The sequence below is a fragment of the Poecilia formosa genome, unplaced genomic scaffold, assembly GCF_000485575.1.
Source record: "Poecilia formosa unplaced genomic scaffold, Poecilia_formosa-5.1.2 Scaffold39, whole genome shotgun sequence".
Lineage (NCBI taxonomy): Eukaryota > Metazoa > Chordata > Actinopteri > Cyprinodontiformes > Poeciliidae > Poecilia > Poecilia formosa.
Genome location: NW_006799978.1, coordinates 114560 through 132894, shown reverse-complemented (window position 1 = coordinate 132894; position 18335 = coordinate 114560). Strand labels below are relative to the sequence as shown.

General features: G+C 37.8%; 1 long non-coding RNA gene across 4 annotated transcripts in view; it reads left to right on the top strand.

The window, feature by feature from the left end:
- Positions 1-498: 498 nt before the first annotated feature.
- The window catches only part of LOC103137291 (uncharacterized), an 88565-nt gene continuing 70728 nt past the window's right edge, over positions 499-18335 (top strand). For all 4 annotated transcript variants that reach the window (XR_476110.2, XR_001661951.1, XR_476111.2 and 1 more), the window contains exons 1-2: positions 499-951; positions 2023-2228. This is a non-coding gene — a long non-coding RNA (uncharacterized LOC103137291). The remainder of the gene's footprint in view (positions 952-2022; positions 2229-18335) is intronic.

Below are 18335 nucleotides of genomic sequence, written 5' to 3'. Positions count from 1 at the left end.
AAATTTCGGCCTAAATTTTTTTTTTCTTTAAAAAAAACATGAACATTTCTGACAATTAAAAATCAATATTTTTTGACTTTTGGAAATTCCTGGGTTTTTCTAGAACATTTTTGAGATTAAAAGATTTTTTTCTAGCAAACGTTCAACTTTTGAAACAGAATTTTCTTTTTTTCTGGAAAATTTCTGAGATTAATCTCAGAATTTCTGAGTTTATGGTGGAAATTTCCTTTTTTTACTATCCACAATGGCCAAAATACGCCGTCATAGTTGGAGAAAGAATTCATCCAGAAGTTGCAGGATGGAGCTCTCCTGTACAGGGGCTGTGGACCCCTGATTTACCAATATGGTTGCAGTCTCTATTTGTTGCACTGGACAATGGCCTCTCCTGCTTCAGGCTTATCACAGTATTATAATATCACAGCAGGCCCAGCACCTTGATGCCTGGACGGAAGCACGTCCAGTTGGATTTAGATGGGTTGCCATGGAGACTATCATTTGCGTACTTGAAGTAGGAAATAAGGTACTGTGTTGCGTACGAGCCAATCACCAGCAGAACAAAACAGTTGTTTGTTTTGTGTGTTTTTTTTTAATCAAATCTATTTGGCATATATTTTGCATCCCGATCAACTCTCCGTTCCAGTAGGTGGCGCTTATGCAGAAGAAGAAGAAAAAGAAAAAGCGGATGAAGACGTTTCCTGCTGGATATGTTAGCCAGAACCCTTCTGTTTTTCCAAACACGTCCCATGTTGCTATTGAGCACTTCTAGCTAGGTCATTCAGTGACATACAAGTAGAGAATGGACCCATTTAGAGACAAAGAGACAAGGTACGAAGCATTTGTGGTGATTAACAAACTACACGCAGGTGTTGGGGACAGGAAATGGCAACACCAACACAGACAGTTCAAGAAAATAAAAATATAACCAAGTAGCCTACGCACCTTTGACATTTGGTGAGTGTTTGAAGTTTATCTCTGTCTAAAATCCTCAAACACAATCAACAAACATGGATTTACTCAATGTCATGATAAAAGTGTTGTACAAAAGTATTCAAACCGATGAAAATGAATATGTTTTAATGGGATTTCTATGTAGAACAGCAGGAAAAAGTAGTGAATAACTATGAAAAAAAGGGTTGATTTTTAAAATATTGACAAATAACGCTGTAAATATAAGTGCAGTTTACTTACTACTTACCCAAATCTATCACAGCGTATTGTAGTTAGGATAAAAGAAGTAAATTTTAGCTGAAAAACTCAAATTTAGTTTAATCTCAGAAATTTTATCGTAAAAACTAGTTTTTTGTGTTAAAAATTAAGTTAATGGTTTTTAAATTTCAGAAACAAATGTTCTTCAAAATCCCATCTGAAGCCTAAAATATTTATTCCTTTTCAACACGTCTAACTTGTAAAATGTAAAACTTCCATGAGGAAGGTAGTATATATATATATATATTTTTTTTCCTTAAGCAGTGGCAGCTTATTTTTCTTGGTTAATGAATGAATCAAACCCTTCCTGACAAAAGTTGTACTTCTTTGAACATAGAAACACCTCTCAAGCAAGAATCACATTGCAAATTCAAATGTAAACAAATTAACTCCCCGGCTGCCCATCATGCTCCCGTACAGCTCAGTAATTGGGTTTCTGAGGCCACAGAGCGCACTCCCACTGAGAGCAGTGGTTTTTATCTTTCAACAGCTGAGATGATTTTCGAGCTTCATTTTTCCCCAGTGATGCATTTCTGGTTTAGTTACACCTGTTGATGATTTCAAAACAGACAAGAAATTGATTGCAGACATTTTGTTTCATGCTTTGCGGTTCTTTCCAGGCGTCTTTCATCGTCTCAGGAGCAGCGCAGAGAATGTTTGGGCCCATGGGAATCCAGCTGGGCTCTAAGATAATTTTAAGTGTTTCTGTTAGATTTCCAGGAAAGTTTGAACTTAATTGTTGAGAAAATATTGTGAAACTACTGAACAAGATGTTTTTAAACATAAATAGACAAACTGTTGTGTCTGTGTGCTCAGGGTGTCATGAAGCAGTTTGCCAGGACCTCCACCTGGACTACAGCAGGAAGATGAACTCTGCTGGCTCCCATCTGCCCACCACTCCACCACTGGAACGGTTCTCTGGCCCTGTCGGGCTCTTGGCCTCATCCTCGCTGACTGAAGATTGGCCAGATGGCGTTATCTATGGACCAATCAGGCGCCTGGATCCATACCTCATCCCACAGGTAGCCTTTCCAACAGATGAGCCGTATAAAGAAAGCTGCTTTTATTAAGGGCCAACCAATAGGAGAGCAGGGATGTGATCCACCAGTAATATGGGGCCAACCTGTATTTTCTGCTGTTGTTTGAGGCAATTCTGGGGTTAGTAGGTGTGTTTGTATGAAGCTATTTAACACTGGTTAAATATTTTGAATTGACACAACTCATAAACTGATTTTTAAAGTTCAATGTTTTGTTTTCCTAAAGGAGAACCATGAATGTACTTGAGGTTAGCCTGGAGAACCTGATAACAGCACATCCCTCTACGAGATCTGTTTTGTTTAAAAAAAAAAGGCGGTTCAGGACATTCACAGGAGGATAGTCAGGAAAAGTTTGCATAAATATGAATTGCTTCGGAGGATTTTATACTGAAACTGAGTAGACGTTATTGTAGCAGAACAGGCGACTGGACTTTAGGGTGTGCTAACTTTTGTTACACAGATTTTCCATTTTAGCTCCATCTTTGTGCTGTAAATAATGACGGTGTTTGTCCTTCATGCAACCCTTTTCCCCCTGACCATGTGAGCTCTCGGCCTGTGTGAGTCTTTCTTCAGAGCACTTTGTCCCTTCTTGACACTTTTGGAAACATTCCCTTCTCTTTGCTTGGATGAACTTTCTTTCACCCTTTGCATTGTCCAGCTCTATGCAGAAACCATCTGGTATGGCATATATAGTATCTAATATTGTTTGACCCAACATCATTTTTGCAAAAGAAAAACTCTTAAAGCTGTAGTATGTCACTTTTATAAAAAAATGTTTTATATATTTGTTAAAGCTATCACCGTGTTGTGACAGTATTGCATGAGACAGATAATCTGTGAAAAGATTGATCTCTTCCCTATGCTATTGCAGTGAAGAAGTGCATCTTGGTGCTGTCAGTCATCCTTGTGAAAGCGCTGCTAAATGTGCTTATAGCATGTTAAAAATAGTTTTTATAAAAGTTACATACTGAAGATTTAACTTTTATATCCTTCGTTTTTTACATCATTAACACCTTTTTCTCCACCTCCCCACACTGTGTCTGTCCAGCAGGGACTCAGCAGGCGGCCCATGTTTGTTTCCCCTCTGGTCTTTCCTGATTTTTCTGACCAGCAGATTCCGGTCAGCTCTAATCTACTCGTTAATGTATCAGCTAGAAACCCCATTTGACACACATGCTTCCACTTTTCTGTTTGTTGCCTCCCACTAAAGTCAGCTTAATTCATCCAATTTTGCCTTCATTAGGCTGAGTCTCAAGCTGCGGGGCACAGGTAATGCAAAGCATTTCCCCCTCCGGCTTACAGGTCCTAGCTTTGGTTGCTAGGAAGTAGAAGAGTCTCAATTGCAGCCATTTCCTCGCCAGTGTACCGAGAGGTCCTATTACCGCTGTTTAGGTCAGGGCAATTGGTGTCATTACAGGCAGCCAACTTCCCTCCACTGAAGTAATGAATTAGCCCAAGCTATTTCTGCTGTATGATTGCAGTTGCCAGGGGAGATGACTATGAAGTGGGGGGATAATTATGGTATGTATCCCTGAGCGGATGTGTGTGCTGCTGCGGGCCAGCCACGGGGGCGGTTTCCACACTTGTGTAATGGCTTAATGTAGCTGCTGACAAGCGGCCGGGCAACATGGAAAGGTGCTACTGTGCTCTGCTTCTGGACTGTGACTGACATGTCGAACCATGCCAACCTGTTTCAGCTCCGTGGCTCATTTACTCCAAATGACTCAATCCAACTTCTAAGAGTCATTTCTGCTCAGAAAGGCACACGAGGGGAGAATAAAGACTGAATAGAATTGTTTACAGAACCTTTTTGAGGGTAATTTATCTGGTAATTGAGGGTAACTTTATTTTATCGGGTAACAATAAATTTGGCTCAAATTTAATTAGGAGTTCCAATTCTCTTCAAGCTGTTTGAGAGAGGTAAGGAAACTATTAACTGTTGGAACACTTATGAATTACACCTACAATAAAAGAATAAAGAACTTTGCTTGTGCAGCTCATTTATAAATGGAAATGAATAACCAGGAAATTTTATTCTTTTACACCAACTTCTGGGGATTCGGTGAAAAAAAACCTTATGGTTATAAATGTGATTGACATATCCCTTAATGCCTTTAAAATTTGACCCTGAAAGTATTTTTTTTTGTGTGTGTATCCGGTCCAGAGATATTAGACAGTGTGGTGGGTCCGGATCCCGTGCAGTGGTGGTGCAGATTTGCACTCTTAAACAAGGAGCATAGGATATTCCACACATTGCCTGATTGAATTAAAGACACAACGGATGGCATCTGGTTCAGGCAACAAAGTGGCACTTAGAAATGTAAATAACAATATAAGATGAAGGGAAAAGGGTGGGTGATGAATGAGCATAGCCATAAACTTACTGGCCATTTTATTTGCAGAAATACTCTTATGACTCTGCAGTCATCGGGTGGATCAGAAATGGACAAGAAACAGAGCTAGCTTGACACGTTATTGGCTGGCATTTGAAAAGCAGCCAATCCTGGAGCAGCATTCATGTTCCTTGTCATTGATTGGCTGTACCGACAAGAGCAGAGATAAGAAAGACCGTGGATGTTAGCTTCCAGGCTTAAGATGGTTTCCACTGTCCATATTAGTAAGTCCATTCTCAAATTTTGCGCGGACATGCAGTTTTTACCAGGCATTGCAACTTTTCTGAAAATCTGACCAGTCACCTTAACATTTTCTGTACATCCTTCTTTTCTGACCAATTGCTGAAACTCAGCTAAATTTTTACCAGTCCCTATAGCCCATTTCTAGTTGCACCTCCTGTTTCACAACGTCTCTTCATAGCTGAACCTGTAAGATGTGGTACTATATGTGTGATGCTAATATGCAACATTCACGCTTTTTTCGCACAGCATTTTGAGATGTAGTGTAGGACCTGCTTATACTGTGTGTATACGGTCATCAACGTGACTGAGTATTGCTGCTGCATGCAGATTATGTTAGCTAGAGAATGATTAGTTAATCCATGCCAGTATTTTATGTTAAGCTGCTATTTTAATATGCAAAAATAAATCCCTTCAGGATGATGCAATGTTTTTTTTGTGACTGTTATGGCCTAAAATGGCATATTTATTTTCTAAAAGTTGTGGTCAGAGTTTTTACTATAAAATGATTTCTGGTCAAATCTCTCATCTCTGACACTTTGCTCGTTCTATTGTGACAATGAAGATTTTTATTTTAAATATGTGAAAAGCAATAGTGAGCATAACTTGTATACTTAAAAAGGATTGGGTTTATTCCTGACTTTCTTGTAATAGATCCATGACTACCATGGACCTATTACATGACATGTTTAAGTTCAGGTATATTTGGTGTTTGATCTATTTAAATAAGCAGGTCATAAATGTTTTCTAAAGAAGTTCAAGTATTTGTGGAGTTTAGCTCTTTTTAAAAGGTTATGGTTCCTAATCCCCTGTGAATATCGGGCATCAACTGCATTCTGAAACATACACATACATGTAAATTAAGGAATAAACCATTAACCTGTTGTTGGGAATTAACTTGCAGCTGTCACACAGCCAATATGGAGTAAGTATTTCACTAAAGTCTGGTAGTGTTTATTCTACTCACACTGTGGATATTTTTTTAATCACTGTAAATAACTCCAGGCAGTAAGTGGCTAAAGTAGCAGTTTTTTTAAATTTGGTGCGTCATATAAGAAGTTATAAACTAAAGAAGGCATTCCAGCCTTTACAAATTTGTTTCAGAAAACTTGAAGGCCAGCAACCTGAGGACTGTGGCTCACAACTACATTACAAGAGCAATGCATGCTCATGGCTTGAAGGGATGAGTAGAGGAGGGGTGGGTTGTTTTCTGAATGGGATGTCGAGTGCTGCAATAGGAACCATGCCAAAATAAAAGGCTTCGCCAAACAAAGAGGCAGACAGGAAATAATGCCGGTCGAGGCTTGTTGGACCTTCTATGGGCTCCCTTCCAAGCCCTGTAACCAGCTATAAGTCTCTTTATAGGGACAGCTCTGAACAGGGGGCCCTGTCGGGGGCCAGGAACTTTTACATTTCCGCTTGAATGCGACCTTAGCCCAAGGCTGAGTTCAGAGTGCACTTTCCAGTCATTTGATTTAACTACTCTGTGTATTTGATAGGGTGGCTGTGGAGCCCAAGACCCAAGATTATATTTAACCCTGCAAGCTTCACTCTTGCAGTGAAGATTTTCAGGCTTTTCTTTTTAAGGAGTCCTGTTTCAGGTGGAAGAAATGCACAAAACCGTCTAACTTGGGGCTGTTTGGGTGCATGCACATGTGCACATTTCAGTTCTGGCTCTCTAGCATTCCCTTCACTTTCTTTCTCCATCCTGCAGATCATATCTCATGTCAGCATGGGGAGAGGGGGAAAAACTTCTGATTATTTCACAGCACAAACACCATGTGTCTGGTGAATCCACATGACTGTCATTCTGCTCCTCTCTGCATTTTACTTCACTGTTGCAAAAAACTTCCCGCTGTTGACAATTATTGTACATTTGCAACAACTCTGTCACTTTTTTTTTCTCTTGTTTTGGTTAGGAATGAGCTCCATCTGATTTTTCTTCTCTATATCTAACAAGAGTTGGAGTGTGTTTGCCCCGAAGTTCAGCCTCATCTTCCGAAACCAATTGGAACTGAACCAGGCTTCTTACATATCACAATCCCACGTTGATTTTGATCAACAGATGAAAGGAATTTTGTCAATTTGAAGACAAAAAAAACAAAAAACAGAAACCCCCCCCACCCTTAAAACTTGCAGCCTCATGCTACAGCAAAGTAGTACTGCAGAACAGCCCATTTGCAGAGCAGCTGTATATCTTACCAGAGATCAGTACTAAGCCAGACTTTCATCCTGTCTCTGCTGGTATAAGCCACTGTTGGTGGTGTCCTGCCAAATGGCACCAAAAACGGCACTGGAGCCTTCACACTGCCACCTGCTGGTCTTGAAGTTACTTTCTTTCTCTAAAAGCTTAACCATGAAAACATAACTTTAGTTTTCACAAGCAGAGTTGAACTCAGGTTGCTAATTAAATACAACACAACTGGTTCTGAACCAGATTATTGTTTTCACTTCATTTAGTAAAAGTTTTGATTTTGATGCCCTTTTTAATAGTTAAATTGATGCATATGTTTAGCAAAGTAATATTTTTGCTGAAGATGAAAAATATTTTCCTGCAATTAAATTGCATCTTATAGTCAAAGAAAATGTTTCCATGTTAATGCAGTCAAGAAAAAACAAAAACACAATTGATTAATAAAAATGTAGTAAATTGATTGATTTATTCACAATGATGAATTTCAGGAATTTTGCTAGAGTGAAGCTTGCAGGGTTATGTCAGCACAAGATGGAAAGACATTAACAATGACCACAGAGAAGCAACTCCTGTTGCCCATGAATTGCAGTCCATTATTCTGGTTTAAAGCCTGGTTTACACATAGCTGGATATCTGGGAAATCAAACTGATTTTTATGCGATTTGGTCTTTCATCCACTCATTAACTCTGTTTAATGTCACAAAGAATTATTATTAATAACAACTCTGAACATTTGAGAATTATCCTTATTTGTGTACATATGTACATTGGAAACCAGAGATTTTAAGGACTACAACAAATAATGCAGCGTGACATCATATTTGTGACGATTATTGTTTGGCCATGCAGTGGAGGAAAAATACAGCTATCAGAGACGTGTTGATTTTTTACATAGGTTCAGATGCTTTTTGCTTGTTTTTCTTGCACAAGCCCAACCCTGCTGCTCCAATATATTGAGTTGCAAAGGAGAAAGAGCATTTGGAGGGCAGCTGTTTTACACAAAGTATCCCTCCCAATATGGAGCTTGCTTTGGCAAGCTCAAACTTGCTTTGACAAGATTCCTAATCAACGTTGTCTTGTGCCTTATTAACTTTATTTCCTAACACGGTATTTAACAGTTGTTCAATCTCTCCATCTCTTCCACTCAAATGAACCTCGTGGCGCCCAGTTTCATTCTCAACAGGAAGTTGTGGTTGTTTAGTGATTGTGATTGGCTGACATAGGTTTCGGCTTTGCCCTATGGGTTTGGCAAGTTTAAAACAACTCTGTGGTTTAATTCAGTGAATTTGTGTGGATGAACGCTTTTCTGAAACTGATCTTGTGTGTACAATTTAGATTTTTAAACTATGTGGTGGAGATATATTTTTACAAAGACAAAGGTTTGTGTGATCAAGGCTTAAGAAAGATTATTCCCAGGAGGGAAAACTTTAAAGGCAGCTGACAATCTTCCAGTGATTGGATGCCCCAGAATATTCAACCCCAGGTCAGATCATCCACTGCTAAGATGACAAAGAGCTCCATCCCAGACTCTGCAACCCTGACGCAATATGCTTAAGTTTGACAGGAGAGTTGGAGAAAAACCAAACATGTGCAGCATATTTGAAAGGATTATATTATTTTCCCCATCACTGGCATTAAAATTTCCCAGAACTATGCAAATTGTGTATCTTTCTTTTATTGGTAATTTAAGGCTGGGTTCAGCATCAAATCACAGAGCAGCACAACTGAAGTTATTCCGACCCAATAACACCAACCAGATAAAGACAAATAATTCAAACTGGGCTGTGTTTTTCAGAGCAGCAGCCTGTAAATTTATGGTTTGAAAACAATTTGACCTTTGGAGGAAAGAGGATGAGGTTAGCATGGCAGCTTGATGGATTCTTCTACAAGCTGTTGGTAAAATAAGACAATTTCATGTGGTCGGGAGGCCATGTTGTTCTTGTTGCTCTGGAGTGCTGCAGCAATTAGTACAGCCACCAATTACACTCCCTGCATGATAGGGATGCAGCATGTCTAAGTTATAGCATGTGAGAGAAGGAGAAAAGGGCATAAGTGTGTTTGTAGATGTAGACGTTAAACCTCATGGGACAATTTTAAAACCACACTTGTAGTTTCAAAAGACTGCTTTGGCAAATGTTTGTTGTGAAGAGTGAAATATGTGTTTGAGCGTTGCCAGTAAACAATTAAGAGCTTTCAGATGCAGGAAACAAAACAGTTTCCCATGAATTATTGGAGCTCATAATGCTGCATGGTATTTAGGAGGAGAACAATCTGTTCCCATTATCAATCAAACCGAAAGATTACTCAATTCCATTCAAATTATCATCGTGGGGTAAAAATATTACCAAACGTGTGTTCTAATGTGTGCAGAAGTGCTACAAAAATAAATCTGTCTCCACTGAGAAAGGAGGTGGTTATTACTTTCAGAAGCTCGAAACGAAATTGGATTTTTCCTTTGAGGAAAGACATCATTCAGCATTTGGTTTACATGGGAGGGAAATACTGGAAAAACCGATTGTAAATTTTAAAATCAAATGTTAAAGATGGTCACCATCAGACGATTTTTCCTAACCTCGTCATCTTCCATCGGCTGTCTCCTTTAAGGGTATCCACACAAACGATCTTCTGCTTCCATCTCACTCTGTCCTCTGTCACTCAACAGTCTGAACATTGTGCTGAAGTTCAACGTATAAAGAAAAGAATATGAACACTTCCTGGCCGAATGAATATTGTCCTCTTCACACAAATCAGATGGTAACAAGAACTTCAAGAAATGTTCAAACATGTGTGATCGCTTGCTGCCTTTCTGGTCAATATAATCTAAACACCTTCCAGATGATTTTAAATGTGCAAAGCCTTAGATTTTACTATATATAAGCATCTCAATGTGTGGTTATTCATTGATGTTAGGTATGTTAGAGACATACTAGGATTGTGAATTATTAATATCAAGAAGTTTGATATTGTCGACCAACTAATCACTGGAAATGTTTTACATTTTGACAAGATTACAACCACAAACTTTTTATTTCTATTTTAAAAGGTTATATCAGCCACAAGGTTGCAGATAAATGTTGTACACATAAAATGTTTCTTTCGTCCTTTCAGATTGGACGCTTTGCAAAGCTGCATCTTTCGTATTGCAGCTGAAAGTCTTTTCTACCAGCTTTGCCCGTGGAGAGGTTGACAGTTTTGCCTATTATTTTTGCATTAAAGCTCATACTCGGTTTGTGTCAACATCAGTTTTCAAGTCTCGCCACAGTTTTTTTATTATTACTTTAAATTTTTTTTTTTTTAGGTTTAGGTCAAGGATTTAACTAGGCCCTTCTTGAATAGCCATGTATTGATCTCATTGACTCTGTTGCAGCTCTGCCTGTATTTTTACGGACATGATCTCAGTTTGAAGTCTAATTCTGTAATAGATTGTTTTGTGTTTTGCTCCATCCACTTTCTCAACTCTGACCAGCTTCACTGCCCCTGCTAAGAAATAGCACCCCCACACCATGACACTGCCACTACCTTGTGTTCAGCTTGGTTGATTTTATTCAGTATTGGTTTTTCCCACACTTTGTCTTTTTCATGTTGGCCGAAGGTTCAGTCTTGATCTTCATCAAGCTAAAGTGTCTTCTTCAGGAGTACACAACTTTTTAATAATAAAATACTTTGTTTAAACCCTCTCTACTTTTGCTGAATATTGTTTGAGATGATTCTTCGACATGAATCAACAGTACTCGGAAAGAGAGAGAAAAAAAGTGAAATGGTCAGCTTTCAAATTAAAATTTAATGACAGAGTAAAATATTACATTTTCCCCAAAATGCTTTCTGCACACACTGGGAGTTTTAAGTGGCGCAAATTAATTTGACATATTTTTGTACTCTAGGAGTAAACTGAAGCAACCGGGATGAATCCAGGCAGGAAAAATGTCCAGTTTACCATTTAGATCTCACTGTGTTGCTCTCATTCAACTTGCTCTTCTTCCTCCTCTGGCATTGCACCACTCGACCTATCCTTTGGTTATTTGACACTGCAGGAGACGCCAGGCATTCAGGGCATTCTTTGTCCCTGGAGAGGGAAGGGGGAGACCGGGGGTGAGGCAGCGATGGGTTGGGGTGCAGGAGGTGAGACAATGTGAGGGGTTCCCCTCTGTTCAGGCTCAATAAGACCCACTTTAAGCACACACACATTTTATGCCCAGCTCGTGGAAGAGGCGGGGTTGAAGGCAGCAGGGCAGTATGGATTTAGAGGAGAGGAAAATAGAAACTGCATCAGACCACTACCACCACCGTCCAACTTCAACCCCCCAATTCAAAGCTTCAGAGATGCCAGCATGCCCTCTTTCAATTAGAGAGAGGAGGGGGGGCGAAAAAGCACTTCTCTTCACAAACCCAGCCTTAATGTAACTGTGTTCTTACAAATTTTCCATTTCAAAATTCCATATTTTCCCAGACTAATTTGGATTTTACTATTTCTATTCATGTGATGTTTGACATTTTGTTCTACTACTTTTAATGTGTTGCTTAAAACACAATTTTAGATACCTTTCTGAATAGATACTTGGAATTATCTTGTGAATGATGGTAAACAAACTATCCTTGCATTGATTTTTTTTGGCTTAGATTTGCTCAACAGCGTCAAAAATATGGGTTTTAAAATACACCCATTTTTATCCGGCTGGAAAGATGCTTGGTGTTTATTCAGAGATGCTGTTTGGTCAAAATGTGATCAAAAACAAATACTGTATGTACAAGCCCATTTCTTGAGTTTTAAATATGAAAATAAGACATCACCAGGTAATTAACAAAGCAACATCTATCTCTGATGTACTTGGAGTGTTCAGCTGAAGACTTGACATGATGGATGAAGAAACAGCTGTTTTTCAGTAACCATATCCAAGCTGCATGTCATTTTCCAAGGCAATGGGTGTAAAAAAAAAAAAATCCTGTGAGACAAACTCAGTTTGCGAAATTCAGATCATAGAGAAGCAACACATGAAATCTGTGGGTTTGAAATGAGTGATAAAAATATTCTTGTTTGGGACTAATTGGTGTGTCTCTTTTTGAAAGATGTGGATATGAAGCACTGAATTTATTTTGATAGTAAATTATAGGAGCGCAAAATTAATCCACAGCATTCACAGGATAAAGTATAAACTTTTGTATCCTGATGCAAGTTTCTTTATTACGATCTTTTTTTCTCTTTTGCAGTATGTCCCAGGACTATAAATTATTTCCAGGGCAGTGGACTTCTTACTAATGATATGGCAGCCATCTTGGCTATTTAGACAGTTCTGTACATTAAAGTAACTGAACTTATCTCTGCATATTAAACAGGGAAGGAGACAGATGTCCACAATTATTATAGAAAGGTAAAAGCAGAAACCAACAAATCTTTTTGAAAAGAAGAAAATGCTCAAATAGGGGACAGAAATGTGCCTGTAGAATGTAAAAATACTTCAGCATTAAATAATGCCATCCCTAATGGTCTTTTAAAGACATGGTTTAAACAGCAATCATGAATATAGGCTACGTCAACCAACCGCTGCTTCAACTGAGACTTCCAATGTTGCTTTGTGGCTTAAACATTACTTCCACAGCCGAAAAACAGAATAACTAGTTTTTAATCTGATTTGAATTTTAACATTTTTCCAGACTGGTGCAGTGCTGTTTGGTATTCACTACAAAAAGAAAACATTTACTGCAAATTAGCTTTTTCTTAAAGGAATAATTAGCTAATTTGACATTAGAACATTTTTATTGGGTGGCGAATAAAAATGGTAATAACCTTCCCTCACATACGCAGTTAATGCTGCACTGTTGTTTTATTTAAAGCTGATGGTAATGTTTGAACGTCAAGATTTAATATTAGCTCATAAAGTGCAAAATTGTTCACATTAGTTGCTGCACTTATTTACTGCAATTTGGTTGGTATGTGTTAAATCATCACAGGATTATTTTCCTGCATGAACATTTGAGTTAAATTATTTACCATAATAAACATGCTGTGTTTTCTAGAAAATACTATTTGCCGTGTGTAGGCACACCTTTCACCAGACCTGCTGGGCCAGAAGCAACCTTATCAGTTTGACATTGACTCTCCGCTGTCTAGAACTTTGACTTGACAAGGTTGAGCTTATTGTCATCTTGCTTTGTCCATTCCGAAATCTAATGTGTTTCTGGGATCATTGTTCTATTGGAAAACACAGCCAAAGTTTCAACCATCTAACAAGCCCTCAGCTGATGGGCTGAGGGCTTGTTAGATCATACTGGACAATAAGTACAGTTTGGTATCAAAGGCAGAGTTTCAGTCAAGCTTTCTGTTATCTTCTACTCGGACCATAGTGACTTAAAATGGCGTTGCCATTATTCCAGTATCTTCCATTTATTACTGGTTTGAACCACTTTGGCTCTTTGGGTCTTTTTATTTTAATATTTACCAATATCTGTTCATAGTTTGTGATAGGTGGTTAAAATGCAACTCATTTAGGTTTTCTAATAAGACAATGATCTCAGATACTTAACATGGATTCAACAGTCCAACATTAAGTTATTGAAATAATCTTTAATGATGTTAAAGTGGAATAAACTAAGCATGAAAGTGCTAGTGACAGCCATTTTAAAGGAGTTCTACCATTCCTGAATAAACAAATGGTCAAATACCCAGCCAGAACTATGCCAAGTTGTTGTAGACCTTGAAAGTTTGTAGTTTCTCTGTAACTTGCTGAGTGAATTATAGTCACATTTTGGTCTGGGTGTGTGTAATATATTTGAAACCTGAATAGGTAATTTTTGGAATTAGTGTGGAGCAGAGGAAAGATTTGCTAAATACAAACTTTAGCTCCCAATTCAGTTTTTTTTTCTCTTTTACAAAGTAAAAAAAAGTACGCTGTTTAACTTGTGTAACCATTACACACAGACAAAAACAGTTTTGACACATTAGTAAAAGGCAGAAGGTCAAAATTATAATATTCAGTTTTCGATCCTTACAAAACTGTTTTATCATTTTGAAAAAAAAAAAAGACAAAACAGCCGTCTATTTGCAGAATCAACTACTCGCATATTTATCTGTGAAATGTCATTCCAAATTATTTGGAGAAAATTTGTTTGTCTGTCCTGGGATTTTTTTAATAAAGTAACAAGATTTTTAGAGGGAATCTCAAGCGTTTGTGGGTTTCAGCTATTAATAGACGATTCTGGTCCCTAACCTCTGAGGATACCAGAGTTCACTGTAAACTGAATCAACTGCATTGTTTGATAACTTGAATCAAATCGGAAAACATGTAATTTACTTTAAATCTTTCTGTGACTGGGCTGAATTAATTTATTTTTTTTCTTTGTTACTAACTTGGGACATTTGTTGTGAATTAGTGCTGTATAAGTTAAATAAACTGAACTGAAAACTGAACAGAAGTCATGTCAGTGTTGAGCGTATGTAAACTTCTGATTGGTGGTGTAAATGTTGCAATTGCAGGACAATTTGTTTTTCCAAAATAACTTGCTCAACAGTCTCTTATCGGAGTTTCAAATTCAAATGTTTTATTGTCTGTTCAGATCTTGGACTTGGGCTTATCATGTGCTTAAGCAGTTTTCGGTGCCTTTCACCTGTCTGCTGGAGGCTTGTGTGCATGTGGAGCCATAAGTGTGTTTGTGTATATAAAGCAGAGAGGGAGTGAGTTCTTGAAGCCTGTGGATAATAACAATGTCACAGGAGGAGGATTGTGGTCTGCATTCTGCAACAGTTTATTAGGGGGAAGTCTGTAATTACATATTTTCTGGCTAAACATTAACTAACCCCATGCTGCAAGCCTTCACTTCAGCAGGCGGTTGGACTGTAATGCTCATAGTTTGCACTCAAGCAAAAGACCTTAGACAACCACAGCAAACTGAGAAAAACAGGTTTCTATTGTCTTCTTCTTTTCTTTGCAAAGTATTAATTAAATCTCTGGTCTGGATTCACCATTGTAACATCTTTGCAATTCCAGGTGACAGACTAGCACACACCCACCTACTCCACACACCGGTTCACACTCTCACATAAGTAATCCTAAAGGTTTAGCTTTTATTAATACAACCTTATCTGCTTTGACGGCAAATGCAACTGTAATTTAATAAAGTAAATCCAGCATCTCAAGTCTTAGTGTAGAGTAATGCTGTCCTTGGCAACTAGCTTCTCCAAATAGTATGCCTGAAATTTCTTGATTGGTCACATAAAAGTAAACGATAAAGTGGACCACTGGCCATTTCAGTACTCACTAATTAGCCTTTTTATGGCTTTATCTGAAGAACATAACTCCAAATATCTACCACAATGCTACTTGACATGCATTTGTAAAGCAGGCAATACAGGAGTGGCATTTATTTTTCTTGCCGCTTAATTGACTGTGACGCCAAAAGCGGAAAAAAGACGCATTACATTTCATTTATTTATTTGAGCAAACAAGACAAAAAAAATCTATATTCATCCAAAGCAAAGAAAAACATAAGTTGCTCAAGGGAGTAAGGTTAAGTAAAACTTTATGCTCGTACCCCCTCTTGGAAATCCAATTTGTGCAAAATACAGTAAATTATATGCATCCTATTCTATTCAGTTATATCCCTGTCATTCAATCTAATCTTTTTAAAAAAGTATTAAGTTTTAGACGACTTTTAAATTGATGTAGTTTTGTACAGGCTGAAACTATTCCATAAATCCACTCCACACCTTCTAATGCACATTGTGCTTTTTAGATTACCGTAGGTCTCCTTTTTAAATTGTATACTGTCACTAAGAAATTTTTGAAGATTTTCTGGTTGTACATTTTATTTTGCTTAATATGTTATTTGTAGAATTTTGAGTTTACTAATCTCCAAATTTTAATATTTAGTATTTGATAAACAGATCTCTCAAAACAGAATTATGGAGAATTCTTATTGCCCTTTGTTTTCTGAAATTTATGTCCTGATTACTTCACGCAAATGATTTTCCAAATAACCTTAGTTTTGTTTTTGAAATATAAAAGGACAATGTATTTATATCATAACACATTTTTCATTTATTAATTTCTATTTATGTTTCAATCATTAGTTGCTTCAGGTTTTTCACAGAACATATTATTGTAGTGTCATCATCAAAGAGAGTAAATGTAACATGTTTGGTTAAATGACGGAAGTCATCGATGCTAGCTTGTTTGGTAGCGCCAAGACGGTTTCTACTGTCCATATTAATACTTACTAAAGTATATTTGGACACAGCACTTCTACATGTTACCCTTGCCTAATGTATTTGAGCTGAGATTGCATAAGTTCAGCTACTTTTGACCATCGTCAGAATCATGCAGATTTCTTTGTTAAAACAGTGAAGTTGACAAAATGATCAATGTTAACATATTACTGCACTGTCTCATGTGACTGCACATCACTATTTGGCATCCAATAAGTTAGGATGTACAATATGTTCTTTAGGGAATACCTACAGAAATCAATGTTTACACTTAGTAAACATTACTAGTTGGTCAATAACGTAAGAATCTTGAAGACCGATAGCATCTTATTAGCATCTTATTAGCATCTGTGTTAAATAGTTTTGTAGCTACTGTGTATGTATTGAAATGAGCTGGGACATGTTCCAGCGTTGATTACAGATCTCATGTGTTACAGTTTGTTCTCCATTCAGCCGCAGATCACTCAGGGCTTTAGAACAAGGTTAGAGGAAAAGTACTCTGCTTTTACACCAACACATCTTTACTCAACTCAGCAGGTTAACCCCCTGCTGCCCCAAAGGAGTTTATTTGATAGATCTAATCTCAGCAGAAAAGGAAATTGACTTGGGATTTTATATCGGAACGAAAGAGCAGAATAAATTTTACCTTCCCTCTACCCTCTAACCGGTATCTTCTTTCGTCTTTTGCTGCTTCCAGTGTTTTTGTAATTTCCTCTTCATTATTTCTGTCACTCTATCTTTCTTTACTGGTAGAAAGGAGATACAGCAGACAGATATTGAAATGGTAGATGAAGTCAAACATCTGAGAATGTAATGCAGCTCTCCTTGGGGTTGGAGAGGGAAAAAAAAGTAAAATCAGACATGTGTAATATCCATTCTTGCCTCCAGGAGGACACTGAAAATGTCTGCATCACTGAACTGTTTCTTTCTCTGGACAGTTTCTCAATTTTAGTTACACAAATACACTTTAAATCATTTAGAAAACCTTGTGATGGTGAGGACCTTCTCCTGTTCTCTGCAGTTAATTCCTCCTCCTGGGCAAACTTTATGGACTGGTTGAGGGTTTAATCTATGCCAAGGCTAGGCCTTAATCCAGACCAGTTAATCACAACATGCAAAATAGCTCAAAGTAAAGCGAAAAACTGTAAATAAACATTAAATGCTCATTTTAAAGTGGGAATAACCGTCTTCTGTCTGGAAGCTGCCGCTCTGTGAAATGTTTAAACAAATGTGTTCAGTATGTTGCAATGTTTTTGATAATTGTTTGGAATAAGTGATAAGCAAAGTTGTTCTCAAAAGTGATCATTTGTTTTCAGATGGGTATGTAAGCTTTCAGTAAATTTTTAAATGAGCATAAAATACATTAAAAATATGGAGCAAAGTCTAGATACTGGGTGACACAAGTGGTGGACTTATTAATAAAATCTGAGTTTGACCCATTATGTCTACACATGGCAGCTTTGGACTGAAGGAACATTGTTCCTCCTGTTTCACCCTGGACAAAAAGCAAAAAGATCCATTCGGCTTCTATTGGTCCACGTCTTTTGTCATGGTGTATTGTTATTATTTCCACCCACCTGAGCCCATCACAGTTGATCAAGACCCATCTATACACACAAGACAAAATCATCCCATTAAAAAGTCATCTCTATGGTATTTAAATCGAGCTTTGTATTTAAGACTTCCTCTTACTCGCAGGAATTTACTCGGCCTTTTTCGGAGCTACTTTTGTGTAACTTACGTGCCTCCGGTGGATTAGCAGTACTCAAAAGCCATTTAAATTACAATCCTCTGTCTTCCAAAGCAACATTGGAGGGACAATGCATCACAGTGAAGAAAAGAGTTCAGCAAGCGTGAGGCACAAAGTTATAAAGCAGCCATATTTCCAAAGAAGGGCCTATGAATAAAATGCAAACCCCTCTATTAGGGGGATGTGTCTGAACTTGAGCTGAAAGGAATGTTTTGGATTTACAAGGATCCTGTGTGTGACACTGAATGTGTGTATATTTGTGTTAAATGTGCATTCTAAATGAATAGACCCCTGTCTCACTGCATGTGCATGCAGGAAT